The 21,684-nt window shown below is 43.7% G+C and overlaps 1 protein-coding gene and 1 long non-coding RNA gene across 4 annotated transcripts in view; one reads left to right on the forward strand and one right to left on the reverse strand.

Moving 5' to 3' along the window:
• The window catches only part of DGAT2 (diacylglycerol O-acyltransferase 2), a 38,526-nt gene extending 32,828 nt beyond the window's left edge, over positions 1 to 5,698 (forward strand). For all 3 annotated transcript variants that reach the window (XM_027979550.3, XM_060399448.1, XM_042233266.2), the window contains exon 8: positions 1 to 5,698. This exon is cut by the window's left edge and continues 1,067 nt beyond it. The gene's annotated coding sequence lies outside the window, so the exon portion shown is untranslated.
• An 11,328-nt stretch (positions 5,699 to 17,026) lies between these two features.
• LOC132657826 (uncharacterized) lies at positions 17,027 to 21,327 on the reverse strand. The gene is made up of 2 exons (XR_009596536.1): positions 20,437 to 21,327; positions 17,027 to 17,296 (listed from the first exon to the last, which is right to left on the reverse strand). It is a non-coding gene; the product is annotated as an uncharacterized LOC132657826 (long non-coding RNA).
• Positions 21,328 to 21,684: the final 357 nt, after the last annotated feature.

Raw genomic sequence — 21,684 nt, forward strand, 5'->3', positions numbered from 1 at the left:
TTTTCTGAGAGGGGGGCCCAGGGAGGAAAGCTAGTCCTCTGTGTACTCTGTTTTCTCTTGATGAGATTATACCATGTCAGACTTTTGTATATTCCTAAATGAATAAATGAAAACAAGTGTCCTCTATGAGTTATCGTTGGGGCCACATCAGCATCTTGCTGCTGATGCTTGGGGAGACCACTGCCCCAGCTGGGCTGCCTGCTGAGCCCTCTCCCGCTTTCAGCCCACATGGCCCTTTGTGGTATATTAGTTATCAATTGCTGTGTAATAAATTACTCCAAAACTTGGTGGCTGCAAACAACACTGTCTACAGTTTTTAAGGGTCAGTAGTCAAGGTACAGCCTAGCTGGGTCTGCTTCAGGGTCTCATACAAGGCAGTCAAGGTATCAGCTGGGCTGCAGTCATCCCAAGGCTCAACCTGGGGAGGATCCACTTCCAAGGTCATTCTTTTTTTTTTTCCCAAGGTCATTCTTTTGACGGCTGGTGGGATTCACTTCTCACTGGCTTTGACTGGAGGCCACTCCCAGTTCCTTGCCACATGGGCCTTTTGGTAGAGTAGCTCACAGCATGGCAGCTGGCTGCATCAGAGAGAGTAAGCAAGAAGAACCAGAGTTCAAACAGAAACATCAGTTCAGTTCAGTCCAGTCCCTCAGTTGTATCTGACTCTTTGCAACCCCATGGACTGCAGCACACCAGGCTTCCCTGTCCATCACCAACTCCCGGAGCTTACTCAAACGCATGTCCATCGTGTCGGTAATGCCATCCAACCATCTCATCCTCTGTCATCCCCTTCTCCTCCCACCTTCAATCTTTCCCAGCATCAGGGTCTTTTCCAATGAGTCGGTTCTTCACATCAGGTGGCCAAAGTATTGGAGTTTCATCTTCAGCATCATAGAAACCATAGTCTTCTATAATCTAATCTCAGTAGTGACAACCTATCACTTTTGCCATATTCTTCTTTAGATGGAAGTCACTACGTCCCACTCGTACTCGTGAGGATTACACAACACACAGTGAACACCAGGGGGCAGGGCTCACTGGAGCCCCCTTCACAGCTGCCTACCTCCCCTGGGAAAGGCTACTCTCCTGCAGTAAGGTCTTGGAATAGCTGAGCTAGAAAGGTCCATATGGATCACTCAACCATGCTCCTTGCTTCTGGCCTTAGTTATACCACAACTAAGGCCTGGCCTGCTGGCATCTAGTGATTTCATGCACACCTGGATCTCACAAGATGCTGGCTCTCTATTCTAATTCCATTCAGTTCAATGAGTACCGAATACTTTTTGGGATCTTTCCCACTTGAGCTAAGGGAACTTCTCATTTTCCACTGCCTAACACCTGTCCTGGGGCTTCCTGGATGGCACTAATAACCTGCCTGTCAATGCAGGAGACGTGGGTTCGATCCCTGGGACTGGAAGATCCCCGGGAGGAGGGACTGGCAGCCCACTCCAGTATTCTTGCCTGGAGAACCCCAGACACAGAGGAGCCTGCAGTTTAGGGTCCATAGGGTCGTACAGAGTCTGACAAGACTGAAGTGACTTAGCATGCACGCATGCAATGCCTGTCCCAACCATTTACCTCAGGGACCATTTCTCTTTGCCACAAGCTATGAGCTTGGGAGCAGAAACAAACAAACGCTGGAAACAGCTGAGGATACTCAGAGTGGTCAGAGCTGTGACAGAGAGGCCTCTAGTCCAACCCTGGTGGTCCTTGGTGAGCTGGGGCCCCAGCCTGAGCTGGGACTTAATGGGTGACTGGAAATTTGCCAGGAAGGGCAAAGTAGCAAAGTGCAGACCAGAGAGGCTCCTGATCTGAACCACCTAGAGGTGACAGTAGAGGTCTGCAAGGGGCTTCTCATGGAAGGGCAGGGAGCTGGCTTCTCCGGAGTGTTTCCATGGGGAGGCAGGCAGGGCAGAGAGGAGGTGCCCTGGAGGGGCCAACAGAGACTGGATTCTGTGGCTCCAGGCAGGTCTTAGGCCTCAGGACACTGAGCCTGGGTTAGAGAACAGACATTGCCTTTAGGATCGGGAAAAGGCCTGTTTTCTGATGCATCTCCCATACCAGCCCCAACCTGAGCCTAGCCATGACCCTCAGCATTTGGCTTCAGACTAAGCTGCTGCTGCTGCTACTGCTAAGTCGCTTCAGTCGTGTCCGACTCTGTGTGACCCCATAGACAGCAGCCCACCAGGCTCCCCCATCCCTGGGAGTCTCCAGGCAAGAACCATGGAGTGGGTTGCCATTTCCTTCTCCAATACATGAAAGTGAAAAGGGACAGTGAAGTCACTCAGTCATGTCCGACTCTTCGCAACCCCATGGACTGCAGCCTACCAGGCTTCTCCGCCCATGGGATTTTCTAGGCTCCGTCAGACTAAGCTAAGCTACCCCTATAAACACAGCCCAGTATTCTCAGCATTAATTTTGTGAAGATTAAATACCTACTCTACATCAAGAAATTCACCATCTCTACTTAAGAATACAAGCCAATAAGGAGGTTGCAAATGTTGGAGGGGCCATCTTCACCTGGGGCAACATATGGTCAGCCCTCCATTTCCATGGATCCTGCATCTGCAGATATGTAGGGCCAATTGTACTACTGTATTTTTTACGAGGGATTTGAGTATGCTCAAATGTTATTCATTTGGGGGAGGGATTGGAATAGGGGTGGCAGATCCTATAATCAGTCCCCTGCAAATAGCAACGGTGTCTGTCTAGCAGTCACCTGTGCAGAGCAGAGGCTAGCCTCACTCTAAGCTGTGTGTGGGGTACTCTAGGTAAATGTTATGAACATTGCCTTGGGCTGGGAGTTGTTACCTTAAGAGAGCGAGCTGGAATCTCCTTTTCCAGAAGACCCACTGCCTATGGACGGCGGGAGTGGGGCTGTCGTCTCAGTTGTTGTTCAGTTGCTCAGTCGTGTCCGACTCTTTGCGACTCCATGGACTGCAGCACTCCAGGGTTCCCTGTCCTTCACCAGCTCCTGGAGTTTGCTCAAACTCTTGTCCATTGAGTCGGTGATGCCCTCTGCCTGAAGGTCAATTCCGAAGTTCTGCTTGTTGTTCCCAGATATGGCCACTAGGGGGCACTGAGACTAGGTCTGAGGCAAACGCTGCCCAACTTCCTTCCTTCTTTCCTTCCTTTTTGAATTTTGACACTTAGCCCCCAGGTTGGAGCTAGAAGCCAGAGATAAGTAAAATCACAGACTCTCAAAAGCTCAGAGATAGCAATTTAGCATTCATCATGAGCAATTCCTCCTAATCGGAGAAACTAGGACCAGAGACGCCAACAGACTTGCCCTTTATCGCTCAGCAAATCAGCATTTGCGAAATGCCTCCTGGCAGGAAATAAACAGCTTCCACATTGAATGTCCCCTGTTCTTAGGTGCTTGTTATATAAAAAGGGAGGCAGAAACATACGTGAAGCACTTATCTTTTAAAAAACCTTTGCCTCCTTTTATTTTCCCTATCTGGCTTCTAGATGTCTGTGGTGATGGTGAAGTCGCTCAGTGTCCAACTCTTCGGGACCCCGTGGACTATAGCCTACCAGGCTCCTCCGTCCATGGGATTCTCCAGGCAAGAATACTGGAGTGGATTGCCATTTCCTTCTCCAGGGGATCTTCCCGACCCAGGGATCAAACCCAGGTCTCCCACATTGGAGGCAGATGCTTTAACCTCTGAGCCACCAGGGAAGCCTAGATGTCTATACTGCCCACTATAGCAGAAACAGCCTCTGGACCTAGTGAGCTCTCATCCCCCTTCCCTGCCCCATTCCATTACTGCCTGCTGATGCTGAAGGTGACATTTTTGTCTCTCAAACCATCCCCTCCTTTCTCCTCCCTAATAACATACACGACTTAACCTTTCTGAACCTCAGCTTCCTCATCTGTAAAAGGGAATAATCTATATTCCTGAATAAGTGAGATAATATGTATCCAAATATATGATACACAAATAAAAAGTATTCATCCTGCTCCCTCAACAGGAAATAATAGCTGTGGTCATCTTTATCATCACACCCTTACTGGGTCTCCCAAACCTATTAAACTGAACTCTCTGTTTCTAGGCCTCTCTCTACCTCACTGTTCCTGCAGCAAAGTGGCCAGCCTTCCTCATTTTTTTTTTTAATAAAAACTTTTTTGAGATATAATTCACATATCATAAAGCCCATCCTTTTCACAAAGTTGTGCATCAAACACCACTCTAATTTCAGAACAATTTGGTCACCACCAAAAGAAACCCCATATTAATTAGCAGTCACTCCTTGCTACCCTTCCTGTCAGCCCCTGGCCAATGACTAATCACTAACATACTGTCTGTCTATATGAAATTGCCTACTTGGAACATTTTATGTCAATGGAATTATTCAGTAGGTGGCCTTTCGTGTCTGACTTCCTTGATTTAGCATAATGTTTTCGAGGTACATCTGTGATGCAGCATGTTTCATGAAAAGATGTACCACTTGTCCTTTGGAGCATGAAAGTTAATTTAATGTATCTAGCGTGTTTTTTTTCTGTTTATTTTTGGTTTTGTTTTTTCTAGTGTATGCTTTTGTATCAAAGAAGTCACAGCCTAATCTAAGATTACAGAGATTTACTCCTATGTTTTCTTCTAAACATTTTAGAGTCCTTAGCTGTTATTATCTTTAGATCTCTGATCTATTTTGAGTTAATTTTTGTGTATGGTTGATGTAGGGTCCCACTTCATTTTTTTTCATGTGGATATCCAGTTATCCTGGGACTGCTTGTTAGAAAAGACCATTCTTTCCTCATAAAACTGTCTTGGCACTTTTGTCCAAAATCAATTGATCATAAATGTAAGGGTTTTATTTCTGGATCTTCAGTTCTATTCCACTGATCTTTATTTCTTTATTTACTCTAGTAGCACACTGTCTTGATTAGCTTTGTAATAAATTTTGGAATCAGGAAATGTGAGTCCTACCTTTGATCTTTTTTAGATTGTCTTGATTATTCTTGCATTTCTATATGAATTTGGGAAGTTAAAGTGTTAGTTGCTCAGTCCTGTCTGACTCTTTGCAACCCCATGGACTGTATAGCCCACCAGGCTCCTCTGCCCGTGGGATTTCCCAGGCAAGAATACTGGAGTGGGTTGCCATTCCCTTAATCTTCCTGACCCAGGGATCGAACCTTCATCTCGTGCATTGCAGTCAGATTGTTTACCTTCTGAGCCACCTGGGAAGCCCACATGAATTTTTGGATCAGCTTATTAATGTCTGCAAAAAAATGCAGCCAGGATTTTGATAGCGATTGCCTTTGAAGGGACAGATCAAGTTGGTGAATGTTGCCATTTTAACAATATTAAATGTTTTGGATGTTTTCCCATTCATTTAGGGTTCCTCTAGCTTCTTTTAATGGTGTTTGAGTTTTCTTAAAGTCTGTTTTGTGTAGCTTGTATTAGTATAATATAGCCCCAGGTCTCTTTTGGTTATTATTTGCATGGAATATCTTTTATCCTTTCCCTTTCAACCGGTCTGTGTCTTTAAATATGAATTGTGTTTTTGTAGACATAATTTGGACTTTTAAAAATACATACTTCTACTTTTTGCCATCTGGAATGTTAATTACATCTAATGTAATTACTAAGGTAGGATTCACATCTGCCATTTTGCTGTTCTCACTCTCCTTCCATTCCTGCCTTCTTTTGTGTTAAACATATATTTTCTAATACATTATTTTAATTCTCTTGTCTTTTGACTGTATATTTTTGAGTTATTTTCTTAGTGGTTACTCTGGAGATTACAATTAACATCTTAATTTAAAACAATCTAGTTTAGATTAACACCAACTTAATTTCTCCATCTTTTGGGCAGGCTGGCCTGAGAGAGAAGAGGGGCAGGCCTTACACAGGAATGGTGTGGTGGGTTAAATACTCACCCACAAAAGAATATGGACATGCCCTATTCCCTGGAACTTCTGAATATGACTTTACTTGGAAAAAAATCTTTGCAGATATAATTAAGTTAAGGATCTCAAGATGAGATGATCTTGGATTATCTAGAAGGGTTCTCAATCCTATGAGAAGTGTCTTTAAAAGTAAAAGAAAGAGGAGACACAGGGGAAAGGGGAGAGGCCATGTGATGGCAGCAGAGACTGGAGTTAAGTAGCTACAAGCCGAGGAACACGTGGAGCCACCCCAAGCTGGAGACCCAAGCTGCGAGATTGTTGTCCTGAGGGAGTATAGCCCTTCCACCACCTCGGTTTTGAAATTCCAGGCTCCAGACCTGTGAGGGAATAAACGTCTGCTATTTTAAGCCAGCCAGTTTATGGCTTAAGCGAACAGTGACCCTCAATGTATTAGAGGTGGCGTGCCGGTAGATGGCAGAGTCTGGTCTTCTCATCAGTAAAACATTCCACTTTTCTTTACATGGAGTGGGCTATAACTGACACTTTTTTCTAATACTTCTGAGAAGGTGGACTAAATACTAACTTAATAGATTGTAATGGGGTCACTAAAAGGAGAAAAATAGGATTTTGCCCCACCCCCTTAAGGGCTTCCCTGGTAGCTCAGCTGGTAAAGAAACTGCCTGCAATACAGGAGACCCCAATTTGATTCCTGGGCCAGGAAGATCCCCTGGAGAAGGGATAGACTACCCACTCCAGTATTCTTGGGCTTCCCTTGTGGCTCAGCTGGTAAAGACCGGGGTTCGATCCCTGGGTTGGGACGATCCCCTGCAGAAGAGAATGGCTATCCACTCCAGTATTCTGGCCTGAGAATTCCATGGACTATATAGTCCATGGGGTCACAGAGGGTCGGACACGACTGAGTGAGTTTCACTTTTCAGTTTTCTACACACTTCTTTGGGCAGAGATTTTCAAGCTGGTTTTAGAAAAGGCAGAGGAACCAGGGATCAAATTGCCAACATCTGCTGGATCATCAAAAAAGCAAGAGAGTCCCAGAAAAACATCTATTTCTGCTTTATTGACGATGCCAAAGCCTTTGACTATGTGGATCACAATAAACTGTGGAAAATTCTGAAGGACATGGGAATACCAGACCGCCTAACCTAACTCTTGAGAAACCTGTATGCAGATCAGGAAGCAACAGTCAGAATTGCACATGGAACAACAGACTGGTTCCAAAGAGGAAAAGGAGTACGTCAAGGCTGTATATTGTCACCCTGCTTATTTAACTTGTATGCAGAGTACATCATGAGAGATGCTGGGCTAGAAGAAGCACAAGCTGGAACCAAGATTGCTGGAAGAAATATTAATAACCTCAGATATGCAAATTTCACTACCCTTATGGCAGAAAGTGAAGAAGAGCTAAAAAGCCTCTTGATGAAAGTGAAAGAGGAGAGTGAAAAGCTCAACATTCAGAAAACTAATATGGCATCTGGTCCCATCACATCATGGCAAACAGATGGGGAAACAGTGGAAACAGTGTCAGAGTTTATTTTGGGGGGCTCCAAAATCACTGCATATGGTGATTGCCTCCATGAAATTAGAAGACAGTTAACTCCTTGGAAGGAAAGTTATGACCAACATCGACAGCATATTCAAAGGAGAGACATTACTTTGTCAACAAAGGTCCATCTAGTCAAGGCTGTGGTTTTTCCAGTAGTCATGTATGGATGTGAGAGTTGGACTGTGAAGAAAGCTAAGTGCTGAAGAATTGATGCTTTTGAACTGTGATGTTAGAGAAGACTCTTGAGAGTCCCTTGGACTACAAGGAGATCCAACCAGTCCATCCTAAAGATCAGTCCTAGGTGTTCACTGGAAGGCTGATGTTGAAGCTGAAACTCCAATACTTTGGCCACCTCATGCAAAGACCTGACTCATTTGAAAAGACCTTGACGCTGGGAAAGATTGAGGGCAGGAGGAGAAGGGGACAGAGGACGAGATGGTTGGATGGCATCACCAACTCAATGGGTATGGGTTTGGGTAGACTCCGGGAGTTGGTGATGGACAGGGAGGCCTGGCGTGCTGTGGTTCATGGGGTCACAAAGAGTTGGACATGACCGAGTGACTGAACTGAACTGACATCCTGTTTCAACCAGTTTTTATAACAAACTTCTGTCCAGTACACATTCCAAATTTCTTTTACATAATCCTGTTCTCTTCCTTGTAAAATCTTTCTCAAGCTATTTTTCACCATTTACTGCTTAAAGAGTTTTGTGTATTTTCATCTCATATTTTCATCATGCATACATACGATTGTATCTCCTACTTTTTAACATAATACTACATTGGACTTCAGTTCAGTTCAGTTCAGTTTAGTCACTCAGTAGTGTCCAGCTCTTTGCGACCCCATGAACCGCAGCACGCCAGGCCTCCCTGTCCATCACCAACTCCAGGAATTCACCCAAATGCAAGTGCATGGAGTCGGTGATGCCATCAGCCATCTCATCCTCTGTTGTCCCCTTCTCCTCCTGCCCCCAATCCCTCCCAGCATCAGGGTCTTTTCAAATGAGTCAGGTCTTTGCATGAGGTGGCCAAAGTATTGGAGTTTCAGCCTCAGCATAGGGCCTTCCAATGAACACCCAGGACTGATCTCCTTTGGGATGGACTGGTTGGATCTCCTTGTAGTCCAAGGGACTCTCAAGAGTCTTCTCCAACATCACAGTTCAAAAGTATCAATTCTTCTGCGCTCAGCTTTCTTTAGAGTCCAACTCTCACATCCACTCTTGACTACTGGAAAAACCATAGCCTTGACTAGACGGACCTTTGTTGACAAAGTAATATCACTGCTTTTTAATACGCTGTCTAGGTTGGTCATAACTTTCCTTCCAAGGAGTAAGCATCTTTTAATTTCATGGCTGCAATGACTATCTGCAGTGATTTTGGAGCCCTCCAAACAAAGTCTGACACTGTTTCCCCATCTCTTTCCCATGAAGTGATGGGACCAGATGGTATGATCTTCGTTTTCTGAACGTTGAGCTTTAAGCCAACGTTTTCACTCTCCTCTTTCACTTTCACCAGGAGGCTTTTTAGTTCCTCTTCACTTTCTGCCATCAGGGTGGTGTCATCTGCATATCTGAGGTTATTGATATTTCTCCCAGCAATCTTGATTCCAGCTTATGCTTCCTCCAGCCCAGCGTTTCTCATGATGTACTCTGCATATAAGTTAAATAAGCAGGGTGACAATATACAGCCTTGACATACTCCTTTTCCTATTTGGAACCAGTCTGTTGTTCCATGTCCAGTTCTAACTGTTGCTTCCTGATCTGCATACAGGTTTCTCAAGAGGCAGGTGAGGTGGTCTGGTATTCCCATGTCCTTCAGAATTTTCCACAGTTTATTGTGATCCACATAGTCAAAGGCTTTGGCATCGTCAATAAAGCAGAAATAGATGTGTTTCTAGAACTCTCTTGCTTTTTCGATGATCTGGTGGATGTTGGCAATCTGATCTCTAGTTCCTCTGCCTTTTCTAAATCCAACTTCAACATCTGGAAGTTCATGGTTCACATATTGCTGAAGCCTGGCTTGGAGAATTTTGAGCATTACTTTACTAGCATGCGAGATGAGTGCAATTGTGCAATAGTTTGAGTATCCTTTGGCATTGCCTTTCTTTGGGATTGGAATGAAAACTGACCTTTTCCAGTCCTGTGGCCACTGCTGAGTTTTCCAAATTTGCTGGCATATAGAGTGCAGCGCTTTCACAGCATCATCTTTCAGGATTTGAAACAGCTCAACTGGAATTCCATCACCTCCACTAGCTTTGTTCGTAGTGATGCTTTCTAAGGCCCACTTGACTTCACATTCCAGGATGTGTGGCTCTAGGTGAGTGATCACACCATCATGATTCTCTGGGTTGTGAAGATCTTTTTGTACAGTTCTTCTGTGTGTTCTTGCCACCTCTTCTTAATATCTTCTGCTTCCTTTAGGTCCATACCATTTCTGCCCTTTATCGAGCTCATCTTTGCATGAAATGTTCCCTTGTTATCTCTAATTTTCTTGAAGAGATCTCTAGTGTTTCCTATTCTGTTGTTTTCCTCTACTTCTTTGCATTGATCTCTGAGGAAGGCTTTTTATCTCTCCTTGCTATTTTTGGAACTCTGCATTCAAATGGGAATATCTTTCCTTTTCTCCTTTGCTTTTCACTTCTTTTCACAGCTATTTGTAAGGAGTCAGGCAGCCATTTTGCTTGTTTGCATTTCTTTTTCTTGGGGATGGTCTTGATCCCTGTCTCCTGTACAATGTCACAACCTCCGTCCATAGTTGATCAGGCACTCTGTCTAACAGATCTAGTCCCTTAAATGTATTCCTTACTTCCACTGTATGATCGTAAGGGATTTGATTTAGGTCATACCTGAATGGTCTAGTGGTTTTCCCTATTTTCTTCAATTTAAGTCTGAATTTGGTAATAAGGAGTTCATTATCTGAGCCGCAGTCAGCTCCCGGTCTTGTTTTTGCTGACTGTATAGAGCTTCTCCATCTTTGGCTGCAAAGAATATAATCAGTCTGATTTTGGTGTTGACCATCTGGTGATGTCCATGTGTAGAGTCTTCTCTTGTGTTGTTGGAAGAGGGTATTTGCTATGACCAGTGTGTTCTCTTGGCAAAACTCTATTAGCCTTTGCCCTGCTTCATTCCGTACTCCAAGGCCAAATTTGCCTGTTACTCCAGGGGTTTTTGACTTCCTACTTTTGCATTCCAGTCCCCTATAATGAAAAGGACATCTTTTTGGGGTGTTAGTTCTAAAAGGTCTTGTAAGTCTTCATAGAACCATTCAACTTCAGCTCCTTCAGTATTACTAGTTGGGGCATAGACTTGGATGACTGTGATATTAAATGATTTGCCATGGAAATGAACGGAGATCATTCTGTCATTTTTGAGATTGCATCCAAGCACTGCATTTCGGACTCTTTTGTTGACCATGATGGCTACTCCATTTCTTCTGAGGGATTCCTGCCTGCAGTAGTAGATATAATGGTCATCTGAGTTAAATGCACCCATTCCATAATCACAGAAAACTAGCCAATCTGATCACATGGACCACAGCCTTGTCTAACTCAATGAAACTAAGCCATGCCGTGTGGGGCCACCTAAGACAGATGAGTCATGGTGGAGAGGTCTGACAGAATGTGGTCCGCTGGAGAAGGCAATGGCAAACCACTTCAGTATTCTTGCCTTGAGAACCCCATGAACAGTAGGAAAAGGCAAAATGATAGGATACTGAAAGAGGAACTCCCCAGGTCAGTAGGTGCCCAATATGCTACAGGAGATCAGTGGAGAAATAACTCCAGAAAGAATGAAGGGATGGAGCCAAAGCAAAAACAACACCCAGCTGTGGATGTGACTGGTGATAGAAGCAAGGTCCGATGCTGTAAAGAGCAATATTGCATAGGAACCAGGAATGTTAGGTCCATGAATCAAGACAAATTGGAAGTGGTCAAACAGGAGATGGCAAGAGTGAACGTCGACATTCTAGGAATCAGCAAATTAAAATGGACTGGAATGGGTGAATTTAACATTGGACTTAGGCACATTTAAAAAGCACCTTTTGACAGCTCTAAAATGCCAAATGATTTTTGAGATTTCAAATTACTTCTGATGAAAACCAGTTTTTAGTTCAGTCTCTCAGTTGTGTCCAACTCTTTGTGACCCCATGAACCACAGCATGCCAGGCCTCCCTGTCCATCACCAACTCCTGGAGTCTACCCAAACCCATGCCCATTGAGTTGGTGATGCCATCCAACCATCTCATCCTCTGTCATCCTCTTCTCCTCCTGCCCTCAATCTTTCCCAGCATCAGGGTCTTTTCAAATGAGTCAGCTCTTTGCATGAGGCAGCCAAAATATTGGAGTTTCAGCTTCAACATCAGTCCTTCCAATGAACACCCAGGACTGATCTCCTTTAGAATGGACTGGTTGGATCTCCTTGTAGTCCAAGGGACTCTCAAGAGTCTTCTCCAACAGCATAGTTCAAAAGTATCAATTCTTCTGTGCTCAGCTTTCTTTAGAGTCCAACTCTCACATCCATTCATGACTACTGGAAAAACCATAGCCTTGACTAGACGGACCTTTGTTGACAAAGTAATGTCTCTACTTTTGAACATGCTGTCTAGGTTGATCATAACTTTCCTTCCAAGGAGTTAAGCATCCTTTAATGTCATGGCTACAATCACCATCTGCAATGATTTTGGAGCCCCCCAAAATAAACTCTGACACTGTTTCCACTGTTTCCCTATCTATCTGCCATGAAGTGATGGGACCAGATGCCATGATCTTAGTTTTCTGAACGTTGAACTTTAAGCCAACTTTTTCACTCTCCTCTTTCACTTTCATCAAAACCAATGCAAAGTATTTTTTCCTTGGATTAAACACACACACACACACACACATATACATATATTTTAATATTTATTTATTCATTTGGTTGTTCTGAGTCTTGGGCTTCCCATGTGACGGTTATGGTAAAGAACCTGCCAGTGCAGGAGCCATGAGAAATACCTGTTTGTCTCTGGGTTGGGAAGATCCCCTACAAGAGGCCATGGCAATCCACTCCAGTATTTTTCCCTGGAGAATCCCATGGACAGAGGAGCAGGCAAAACTGGACACCACTGAAGTGACTTAGCACGCATGCTGCGTCTAAGTTGTACCATACAGCATCTTTAGTTGCGACATGAGAACTCTTATTTGGCAGCATGCGGGAGATACTGTAATACTCTTTTATTGAGGTAGAAAAATGTAGAATTAATAACACTGGAGTTAGACTGCTTTCAAATCCCAGTTCAAAACTCAAAACATGTGACCTTAGGCAGGTGACAGAACTCTTGCCTTACCTCTGTAATCTCTAGCACTATGGTAAGGGTACACACACACTGCTTACAGCAATGCCTGGCATATATCAAACTCTCGAGAAGTTATTAAATTTTTTAAAATATAAACTTTAATGAACAAAATGTTGTGAAAAATAATTTTCACTTTCATTTTGCTTATAGAGAGTAGTTACTATGCAAGGAACATCACAACATTTTCTTTATCACTTTATGGAAAACAATCTCACAAAAAAAGTTGCAAGTACAATTTAAAAAAAATTCAAAATATGTAAAAAAAAATTTTCTCCCCAATCTACTTGATAGTAAGTTGCAGACATGTTGCCACATCATACCAAACAAGAACATTATCCTACAGACAAATACCACAGTAAAATCATGAAGGCCATTAAATTAATCCAGAAACACAATCCTCATAGGTTAGTCAAGGACATCACCATTAGTCTTAATATGCTCATTTAAGCAAAAGAATCAAGTTCAGACTCACATGTTATTTTAATCTCATTCTACAAGAAAAATGCAATCCTGTGTTTCTCCTCTGCTGTCAACACCGAATCACTACTTCACTTCTGACTCCATAGTGTATGGGGATTTTCTCCACAATATCTGATAACAGCTGGTTGTCCTACAATTTAACTCAATTCTCACCTTATCTACCTGGAGATAGCATCAGCTCCCACAGGTTAAGGGCTCAGCCCAGCACCCCTCTCAACCCTCCACCCCCACCCCCACACACACACTCCCACCCCCACCTCCCCACCCCCACCTCCACATACTTTAGATGCCAATAGCAAGCATAGATTGTTACCTATGTTTCTGACCAACTGGCTATACATTGAAGGTTCCCACAAATGCTTCCTTGAGGTCCGTTAGTTTGCTGGAGCAGCTCACAGAACTCAACAAAACATTTGCTCACTAGATTATCAGTTTATTGTAAAAGGATGTCACTCAGGAATAGCAGATGGAAGAGCTGCATAGAGCAAGGTAAAGGTATGCGGGAAGGAATGCAGAGCTTCCAAGATCTGTGAGTCTGCGTCCCAGCACTTCCTTGTGTTCTCTCTACACCCCATTCTTTCAGGTTTTTATGGAGGCTTCATTACACAGACATGATTGATTGAATCATTGGCCATTGTTGATTGAAGTCAATGTTCTCGCCTTTCCCTTCCCCAGATGTCTGGAGTGGGAGGGGTCTAAGTACTTTTAGACCCCTCCCTCTAATCAGGTTTGGTTCCCCTGGCAACTGCCAACCTTAGGTTATCTAAGGGCTTCCCAGTTTATTAACATAAACTCCCATGTGGTTGAATGGGGTTTGTTATGAAAACAAAAGATCTCCATTTCACTTGTATATATTCTGAGGCTGGTTGAGGAACTGAGTGAGTGAAGTGAGTGAAAGTCGCTCAGTGTGACCTTGCAGACTATACAGTCCATGGAATTCTCCAGGCCAGAATACTGGAGTGGGTAGCCTTTCCCTTCTCCAGGGGATCTTCCCAACCCAGGGATCGAACCCAGGTCACCTTCATTACAGGCGATTCTTTACCAGCTAAGCTATCAGGGAAGCCCTATCAGCAACTGAGGACAAAAGTAAATGTTATAACCAAAGACGCCCCTGTGGCTCTTATATAAGAAATTAAAGATCCCCTGGAGAAGGGAGTGGCTACTCACTCCAGTATTCTTGCCTGGGGAATTCCATGGACAGAGGAGCCTAGTGGGCTACCATCCAATGGGTCACAAACAGTCAGACACAACTGAGCAACTAACAGTTTCACTTTCATAAGAATTTTAGGAGGTATATGCCAGGAATGGTGAACAAAGATCATATATATATATTTCTTCTTATCAGTCACAGTGAAAGTGAAAGTCACTTAGTTGTGTCCGACTCTTTGCAACCCTATGGACTATATAGTCCATGGCATTCTCTAGGTCAGAATACTGGAGTGGGTAGCCTTTCCCTTCTCCAGGCGATCTTCCTAACCCAGGGATTAAACCTAGGTCTCCTGCATCGCGGGTGGATTCTTTACCAGCTGAGCTGCAAGGAAAGCGCATAAATCATAGTATCACACCCCTTTTATGTGAAACAGTTCCCCAGTCTCTCCTTGACTATCATGACCTTGACAATCTTAAAGATTACAGGCCAGGTATTCTATAAAACATTATTTAGTTTTGTTATGGCTCATGTTTCTTTACGAGTGAATCAGATTATCCATTTTTAGCAGAAATACCACATAAGTGATGAGTTTTTCTCACTACATCCAATCTGGTGGTACATGATTTCAATTTCATGATACTCACTTTGATCATTTGATTAAGGTGGACTGTCAGGGTTTTACACTGTAAAGTTACTCTTTTTCCATACTTTGAGATTATCAGTAATGAAAAAATTGAACAATCTAAGAAGGAAATGGAAAATTTAATCCAAGTCAGTTATAAGGATTGGCTTTATCCAATTATAAATTGGATTATAAGGATTATAATCTGGGAAAGTGAAAGTGAAGTCACTCAGTCATGTCTGACTCTTTTCGACCCCATGGACTGCAGCCTACCAGGCTCCTCCGTCCATGGGATTTTCCAGGCAAGAGTACTGGAGTGGGTTGCCATTTCCTTCTCCAGGGGATCTTCCTGACTCAGGGATTGAACACGGGTCTCCTGCATTGCTCCTAAAACCTTTGAGAACTGTTCCATCTATTAGAGGTCAAATTCAGAGGGCTATATATTAAATAATGTGTTATGACAGCTTACACAATCCAGATGGAAGTTTGGCATTTAAGAGACTGAACGAAAGTACCTTTCATTTTCCCCCATCCACAAAGAGGACCTAAGAAAAATAGCCAGTTGTTGAGAGTCTACGGTGTTGGGTTTGTGCCAGATCGAAGCAAGGTCACAGGCCATCATGGCCCCTTACAAGATTAAGAAGAAAGGTTATCTTCTAAGGAGTTGTGACACTTGATTAAGTTAAGAGGAATTGTTATCTCCTAAAGCTTACTCCTTGGAAGAAAAGTTATGAGCAACGTAGATAGCATATTCAAAAGCAGAGACATTACTTTGCCAACAAAGGTCCGTCTAGTCAAGGCTATGGTTTTCCAGTGGTCATGTATGGATGTGAGAGTTGAACTGTGAAGACAGCTGAGTGCCAAAGAATTGATGCTTTTGAACTGTGGTGTTGGAGAAGACTCTTGAGAGTCCCTTGGACTGCAAGGAGATCCAACCAGTCCATTCTGAAGGAGATCAGCCATGGGTGTTCTTTGGAAGGAATGATACTAAAGCTGAAACTCCAGTACTTTGGCCACCTTGTGAGAAGAGTTGACTCACTGGAAAAAGACTGATGCTGGGAGGGATTGGGGGCAGGAGGAGAAGGGGACAACAGAGGATGAGATGGCTGGTTGGCATCACCGACTCAATGGACGTGAGTTTGAGTGAACTCTGGGAGTTGGTGATAGACAGGGAGGCCTGGCATGCTGCGATTCATGGGGTCGCAAAGAGTCGGACAGGACTGAGTGACTGAATTGAACTGAACTGAACTGAAAGAGACAACAATTAATGGAAGGGCAAAATACACTTTAAAAGGGGGAGGGAGGAGGCCTACATAGACAAAGAACATTTTGTTTAAATTTTTCTTATCTTGCTATTAAAAAAGAATAAAAAAAGAAAAAAAAAAAAAGGCTTCCCTAGTGGCTCAGATAATAAAGAATCTGCCTGCAATTTGGGAAACCCAGGTTCATTTCCTGGGTTGGGAAGATTCCCCCAGAGAAAGGAATGGTTACCCACTCCAGTATCCTTGCCTGGAGAATTCCATGGATAGAGGAGCCGGATGGGCTCAACTATCAACTAACGCTTTCACTTTGCCATAAAACAGACATTTTATTTCATCACCATGTAAATATCTTTTTCCTAATGAGACATTTGTTATACCAATAAAAACTCATGAATACCTAGCTTTTATTTAGTGGGCTATAGGCCATTCTACCATTCATTTTGATGTTCAAGTTCCCCCAGATTGAGCCAGTCAGAGTCCTTTCAAATTGGCTTCTGTGTCCCTTTGACATCTCTCTTCTTTTTTTTTTTTTTTTTTTTTTGAGTACTTCTTTACTTTCTGGCACAGCTAAAGGTCCTAGGATCATCCTGTATTTTTCTGGCCCAACTTTGATCAGTCACTTAGCCAAAGAATCCTGGTGAAACCATGCATCTCAGGTTGGGACTTGAACCCATGGGTTTTTCATTGAGATCACACACCTAGTTTCAGGGTTTAATGAAGTTCAGGTTCTTGATGTCTCATCACAGAAAATTCAGTGAGAGACAAAGTTATAGGTAGGAAGTGGATTTATTTAGAAACACACTCCACAGACAAGAGTGTGAGCCATCTCAGAAGGCAAGAGAGGCCCCAAGGTATGGGGTTGTCAGTTTTTAGGCGTGAGTGTTCAGTTGTGTCCAACTCTTTTGCAATCCCATGGTCTGTAGGCCACCAGGTTCCTCTGTCCACGGGATTTTTCAGTCTGGGTTTCAGTTGGGTTGCAGTCCTATCGGAGTTGTGCAGTTTTCAAATCTGCTCTTGAGCTGGCAGCAAGAGCGGCATTTCTAAAACGTGAATCAGATCATGTCACTCCCCTTGCTTAGATCCTTCAGTGTATGTGCCTCAAGCAAAGTCAGACTCCGCTGGGGCTACAACACCTGGCAGGTCTGGCCCCTGCCAGAATCTCCCTCCAACTTCATTCTGTGCCATCAGGCTGGATTAAAACTCCAGAAACTCTGAGCACCTAAAAGATAGTGCCACTTCTGCCATATGAAATTACACATAAAAGCAACATGAAATTGTAAAAGAAATTAAACAAGGTCTTTGATTTTCTCTTATTTTTGAAATAACAATTTCTTTCCAAAAGTGTTCTCCTCCTCCTCCACCCTGGCTGCCTCTCTCTGCCTACTCCCACCTGGCCTTCCTTTTAGCTCCTTTGGGCTGTTCCTTCTGTCCAAATTGCTCCTCTTGCTCTCACTAGCCTCTTTTGCCCAGTTAACTCCTACTCATCCTTCAGACCTCACTGTAAAAGTCATTTCCCAAAGAAAGCTTTCTGTGGGGACTTTGGCTAAATCAGCCCCCTGGGTTAGATTCACTTGGATCCAGTGTGTGTCACCCTGGGCTGGCCTATAAATTCACCAGCTCATGTGCTCTCAGTTGGTACAAATATAGTCTGTGACAGTGTGAAAACCACTGGAACCTAGGAAGAAGCACTAGTCTCAGGGGCAAGAGGTTTGAGTCTTTGTCTCAGCTTTGCTACAAATTTCAAGTAACCTTGGACAAGCTCATTTCCTCTTTCTGGGGCTGTGTCCAGTGAGGGAGGTATGAGGCCCCCCGTCATCCAAACATTCACTTCCTCAAGCATTCAGGCATTTAATGATTTTATTTAGGCAGTCATTTGCTCACTGAAGCTGATGGAGCCCCTGCGTCAGGATGCTGGGGTTATAGAATGAAATCAAGAACAAGAGTCCAGGGTGGAATGGGCTAAACAAATAGAAATATCTCAGTATATGACCAGGCACATGAACACCTGCACTAAGAGAGGTCAGGCAGCTGCTGTGGGAACCTAGAGGAGGTAGCCATTACTAGCTTACATCCAGGAAGCCTCTTTGGAGAAAATGACCTTGAAGGGTTGAGAAAGGAGGAGAAATGCTGCCCAGGGACTTGCATTTCAGGTTTGTTGGGTGTGTACAGGCTCTTTGGGGAATGACCTCTTTGTTTTACAATTCTCCCCTGACTTTCTGCAAGAGTCTTGCTCTTCTAGTCCTTCCCCTTCAAAGCTGCATCTCCAAGGCTGCCTGAGGATCTTTCTAAACAACTTCCTGTTGCCTAAGATTAAACTCAAGTTCTTTAGCCTGGTGGTCAGGTTCTTTTCACCTGGCCCACCTTCCTTTTCTAGCCTGTCCTCCTCCGGGCAGCTTTGGCTTCAGCCGTGCTTGACTGTGCAAATGCTGTGTCTTCTGCCCCAGGGCCTTTGCTCACTTCCTTCAGCCTAGAATGCTCTTTCTCCTGTAGAAAGCCTTCCTGCACAACACATTGCAGTTAGCAATGTCCTCTTCTGTGCTTCCATTATACTTTATCATCTCAATGATTGCACTTGCCATTTTGTGCTGAAATTATCTGTAAACTCCCTGCAGTGAGGGATTCTATTTGCATGGTTTCTGTCAATGTAGTAACAAGGCTGGACACCTGGTAAAGGTTTGGTCCTTGACTAAATAAGTAAGTGAATGGAAGAGAGATGACTCTGTTGAAAGGAAGGGGATAGATTTAATTTAATTAGGTTCAAGACATAGAAATACCAATCTGCTCCGTCTTGCACTTATTTACCTAATGCATCACACCCAGGAGATCTGTAGAATGAAGAGGGTGGAGGAAGAGGATGCAAAGTATATTGGGACAAGTTTGGCTCTTTGGTTCTACAAACTGACATTTTGATTTTAGTACCCAACATGGTACTAATTGGTTGTTAAAACAGGAGCCATCCCTGAACCAAATGGCTCTAACCATCTGTTGTTTACCTATCAAACTTCTAATCAACCTTTAAGACCCTTGTGAAGCCTGCTCTGACCTTGCCCACCAGCCCCTGTAGAGACTGTTAGTCCATTACCACTTGACCTTGATGTTTCTTCTACCATAGCATGTATATTGTATTTGGCCACCTTTTAAATTCATGCTCCTTATACTTGAATACTTGTTTCTCTACTATATAACACTATAAATAACACTATAAATATTATACTAACTCGATTCTAAGTGAGTAAAAATATTTTAAGGTTGAAGCAAGTACAGCCATATGATGGAGTAAGACCCAAAATAATACAAGAATCTTTAGAATGAATAGTCCACATAAAAGTAATGATAGGCAGCATTTACTGAACACGTACTCAGCAGGCTATTTCAGTTTTCTGCCATGTTCCTAGGGGTGAGTGCCAGCTCTCCTAGGGTTTGTGGCATGTAGATGGAAATGTCTGTGAAGGGTTATTTACTTCAGTTCTGTATTTCCGGTATCCAGTAATTTGCCTCATGTAGAGTAAAGGCTAGTGGAAAATCACTCCTGCTCTCTCTACTGAAACATTCTTTCGTCCCTCCCTGCTTGTGAACTCTTACTGGTCCTCCAATACCCAGGTTAAATGTTATCTCACCTGTGAAATCTGAGTGTCTTTTCTGGCTCCCACATTCCCTTCTCAGACCCAACACTAAGTCCTTGATTTGGGGCTTCTGGCTTCTAGAACTGTGAAAGAATAACTTTCTGTCATTTTCAGCTACCCAGTTTGTAGTAATTGGATACATCAGCTTTAGGAAACTAATATAGCTTAGAAACAGACAAATGTCTTCTATGAACTTCCAGCAGATGGTGGAACCTGATGAGATTTGGGATTTCTCAGTTACTACCGTCTCAACAAACACCTGACTGCATGAACAGGAGACAGTGCGACATATATTAGCCATCTGTGGGATCAGATCCAAAGTATCTTCAGGCAACATTACCATACATTCTATAGTTGTTAAAAAGGAAAAACAATATGAACATTCCCCCCAAATACCCTTGAAAGATAGCATGCTTATTAAATATTTTTAGTGCAATTTTTATATGCCAGGTCCTGCACTGGGCACTATGTCTACAGTGGCTTATTTACTCCTCAGAGCAACCTTGTTACTATTTTACAAGTGGAAAAACTAAAATTGAGAAAGGGAACTGGCTTACCTAGGAACATAGAACTGGAAGAGCCAGGATTCTAAGTTTCTGATTCCTGTTGTGTCTGAGCCTAAAATGCTCCGTTCTTTCTGCTGTATCAGTCAGGGTGTTGGAGAAATTCGCAAAGGAGGTAAAAGGTCATTATTCTGAAGAATGACTCGATATTTACTATAGAAGCAATTCTATAGATGCTATCATCATAATCCAAGGAGGTCTTCACGGAAGAGGTGTCATTTAAATTGTGCCTTCGCTTCAAAAACACATGTCCTGATTCTCTGCGAGGTACTGGGAATCCAGAAATGAATCAGAGAAGGTTCTTTTGCTTGAGAAATTAGCAGTGTGTGTTTGCGGGAAGGATATGTGTGATTGTCCAAGTGTATTAGACTTATTAAAATACAATTGAATGCAATAGAATAATCAGGAACGTGGTAGAGGCAAGTTTTCTAACGCAGGGTCCCAGAGTGAGTCTGAGAAGCCTTTTGGGATCCCAACACAAGATGAAATTTGATGGCTAAATAAGCATTAGTCAGGAGGAGCAAAGTACATAGCAAAGGCCTTCCAGGGAAAGCATAAACAACCCACTCACAGAAGTGAAACAGCATTCTGAGTGCCTGCCTCATCCTACCAGTTAGCGGAGTATGCAGAGGGGCGGGAACTTATGGGTTGGAATTGGTCGTGGGTGGAGCTGGCGGCACTGCCCGACAAGTTTCTGGTCTCAGGGCATCCTGCGTGGTGGCTTTCTGCCGAACCATAAAGTATTCGGTTTCAATCCTCACACGTTGGCGGAAGTCCCTAGGAAAAGATTGTCCAGGGAATGTTCAACTACAGACAGACAGACCATCGCGCCTCAGCTGGCGCCAAATGGGTCCCCGCCCTCCTAGGGAGGCCGGTTACCATGGCAACTAGGTTAGGGCGGAAGTGGCTCCCAAAACTGACTCTCACTAATCAGGTGACTCTCCTGCCTCCTGCACGTGACACTAGAGTCCAGGCGCCGGTCTACCTAGACGGACTCCGCCCCTCTTTTCCTTTACTGACAACTGACGGCGAACTCGAGCAATGGTCCTTGCGGCTCCTCTAGGAGACCCCGCCCTGTGGTAGTGAAAGAGCCAATTAGACTGGGGAAAAAGGAAGCAACGCCCTAGGTTTCACCCCGGTTTGACAGACGCAATTTAGGCCATCCCCGGGTCCCTCCGCCCCCTGTCTATTTCTGCTGGCGACGGACAAATCTTCTGCCCAATAGCGCGTCCTCTTTTTGTC

This window comes from Ovis aries, chromosome 15, assembly GCF_016772045.2.
Source record: "Ovis aries strain OAR_USU_Benz2616 breed Rambouillet chromosome 15, ARS-UI_Ramb_v3.0, whole genome shotgun sequence".
Lineage (NCBI taxonomy): Eukaryota > Metazoa > Chordata > Mammalia > Artiodactyla > Bovidae > Ovis > Ovis aries.